Source organism: Mirounga angustirostris, unplaced genomic scaffold (genome assembly GCF_029215605.1).
Source record: "Mirounga angustirostris isolate CCGP_5_RB_7025 unplaced genomic scaffold, mMirAng1.0.hap1 SCAF_11, whole genome shotgun sequence".
In the NCBI taxonomy this organism is placed as follows: domain Eukaryota; kingdom Metazoa; phylum Chordata; class Mammalia; order Carnivora; family Phocidae; genus Mirounga; species Mirounga angustirostris.
In genome coordinates, this window is record NW_026991719.1 from 110,047,079 (window position 1) to 110,050,314 (window position 3,236).

The window sequence follows — 3,236 nt, forward strand, 5'->3', positions numbered from 1 at the left end:
GGTCAGTTATCCATTGAACAGGAATTTCTTTAAACTAGGGAAACCAACAAGTCTACCAATCTTTGCTGAAGGGCTGTGTGTGTGATAGGGCCCACATTCAATGCTCCAGCAAGCAATTTAAAACTGCCTTACTGTTCACTTTCTGCTTTTGCAGAGCCTCAAGTCAACCAGCAGTGAGAGCTTAGGGCCTTCTTAGGTCTTTCCTGAGTAGGTAAATAACCCTGAGCATGCACATGGCCCTCTAGATTCCCAGGAATATATCAGAGAGCTTTTCAAAACCTCATTCCCTAACTTGATTTTAAAAGTTTTTAGCTTGTTGCTTTCTACAACTGTTACCACCTTCCCAGACAGCCAGAAGTTAAACAATTGCCTCACAAATTGCTTTTGACAAATGCCTCATGGGGAAAAGTTTTTCACACTAAATAAGCTTTGAGTCAGGTCAAATACAGACACACTTGCAAGTGGGATCTTCCAGGGAGCCACCAGACAGATCATTCGTGGGGAATGAGTCTTTGAAAGAGCTCCATACTGGTTTTGCTCCCTCTGTTGGCTGCCAAGATGAGAAGGTCAGCTGCTGTTTTTCAAGGCTACCAGGGAGCTGGAGAGTTGGGGACAGGACTAAAGCAAGTTAAGAGGCCACAAACCTCACTGTTCTCGCCTAGCCAGTCATTTTTTCTTATAGAAACACTCCCTGATTGCTGCAAATATTTGGTTAATTTCCAAAGTCCTAAAAAAATTAATTCTGGCTTTTTTCCAGCACTTTCATTCTATTAATGTGTACCAGTCTCTCCCATACTCCTTTGTTGTTTTTTTTCTACACAGATTTTTAAAATTTCCTTAATAATCCCCTTTTTCCCCCCATCCTCCCACCCACCTCCCCTCTGGTAACCATCAGTTTGTTCTCCATAGTTAAGAGTCTGTTTCTTGGTTTGCCTCTCTCTCTTTTTTTCCTTTGCTCATTTGTTTTATTTCTTAAATTCCACATATGAATGGAAAATCATACAGTGTTAGTTTTTCTCTGACTTATTTCACTTAGCATTATACTCTCTAGCTCCATCCATGTCGCTGCAAATGGCAAGATTTCATTCTTTTTTATGGCTGAATAATATTCCTCTGTGTATGTGTATCACATCTGACATTTTTTGACAGTTTTCTTATTCACTGATGCAGGAGGGACATTTCAGAGGTCCTCACTCTTCCATTTTCACTGGTATCACTCTCTCAAGGATCACTTTGGGACTTTTTTCCACACACTTTTGTGGGACATAAACTGGGTGACAGAAATGATCATGGCCTTTGTGAACTTGAGGCATCTAGTTTTATAAATGGGCTACCAGCAATGTTCTCAAAACTGTAGGGTCACACATACACCTGAAGGATAGGACCAGAGGCAGAGAGCAGCAAAGACCAGTGAAGAAAGATCTAGTGTGAACAGGGCAGGTTCTTCTTCACCAGTGTTTCTCAAACATTGCAGACTGATAAGCAGAGGTGCCCACTTGAGTCTGACCTCTAAATTTATATTTAAGCAGCCTTCCATTGCCAAAAAAGAAAGGATCAGTCATGATCTATTTACCTTAAAATGACCACCCCATTTTTTTCCTTTTTAATACAGACAAACTTCTGGGAAAATATTTCTGTAAAGGCAGAAACACAGTTGCTCAATCTCAACCTATCAAAAAGAGAGAAGTGGTGTTGTGAACTGAATTAGGTGACCCCCAAATTCATATGTTGAATCAGTAACCCCCCAATGTGACTTCTTTGGATATAAGACCTTTAAAGAAGTAATTAGGGTTAAAGGAGGTCATGAGCATGGGGCCCTAATCCAATAGGACTGGTGTCCTTATAAGAAGAGGAGGAGACACCAGGAGTACATGCCCACAAAGAAAAGGTCATGTCGAGGACACAGAGAGAAGATGGTCCATCTCCAGGCCAAGGAGAGAGGCCTGAGGAGAAACCAACCCTGCTGACACTTTGATCTTGGACTTCCAGCTTGCAGTATTGTGAGAAAATACATTTCTGTTTTTTCAGCCACCCCGTTCGTGGCATTTGGTTATGGCAGCCCTAGTACCAGTGGTAGCCTTGATGGGATCCTGAAACAGGAAGTGGATATTAGGGGAAAATCAACGAAATCCAAATAAAGTGCGAAGTTCAGCTAATAGTAATGTATCAACTTTGATTCATTATGACAAATGGACCAGAGCAATGTCAGATGCTTACAACAGTGGAAACTGGGTGTAAGCTACAAAGGAGTTCCCTGTACTTTCTTTGTAACTTCTCTGTGCATCTGAAATGATTTTAAAATTAAAAGTTTATTTTAACAAAAACAGAGAAAGGAGAGCTATCCAAAGCCCTCAGGTGCAGGGCAGCAGAGGTTCTAGACTTCCCAGGGCAGGAACATTTCCTCCACCACGACTTCCTCTCCATAGACATATACCAGAGCTCCCCCTAATTCTCCTTTTGGGCTGCCTTCCAGCCGGGGAAGCAAGGTGTGGGTCACTCCTGATCCAGGCCCCTTGCAGCCACTGCATGGTTGTTTCTATCAGAAATGGGTTACGCTGTGGGAAAATGGAAGATCTGATGGTGTTCCCAGTCTCCAAGCTCTGTGAAAGCACTAAGGCAGCTGCTCTGTTCCAGTCTCTCACGAGGAGAGGAAGCAAGGTTGCCAAAACTCACAGGCCCAGGGCAGCAGAGGGCTATGAAGGAGATGCTGGTATTAACAGGGAAAACGTTACAGACTAGCTTCTCTCTTGCTCCAAGTCAACATAGATAGCATCACTCTTTGGGTACCTGTCCCCCCAAAAATCTCCTTCTGTGAACCTTTCATTCTACCAATTAAGGTAAGATTTGGTCGTGCCCAATTCTCCTCTCTATAGATACTTCCTACATGTGACCAGAGAACAGCAAGGGAAAGGAGGCCATCAGGAACTCCAGGCCCCTGGTACTATAATCAAGCAATAGGATGGGATCCACAGCATAAGAAGCCCACAAAGGAGCTGGTGTAAATAGGGCAGCTCAGCTCTCACCCCTCATCTGCCCCACTGGGGACTAATGCCACTTTTTCTCCCTTTGGACTAACTCCCATCCCAGTGAGCAAGTCTGGAAACTTTTAAGAGCCACCCCCCACTCTCCCCCGGAAGAGCAAGACGGGGAGAAGACATTAGTCACCACGAGCTGCTTGCCTGGACAGAGACACCAACACAGCAGTGCTGGTGAAATGAGAAAGGAAATCGACAGGA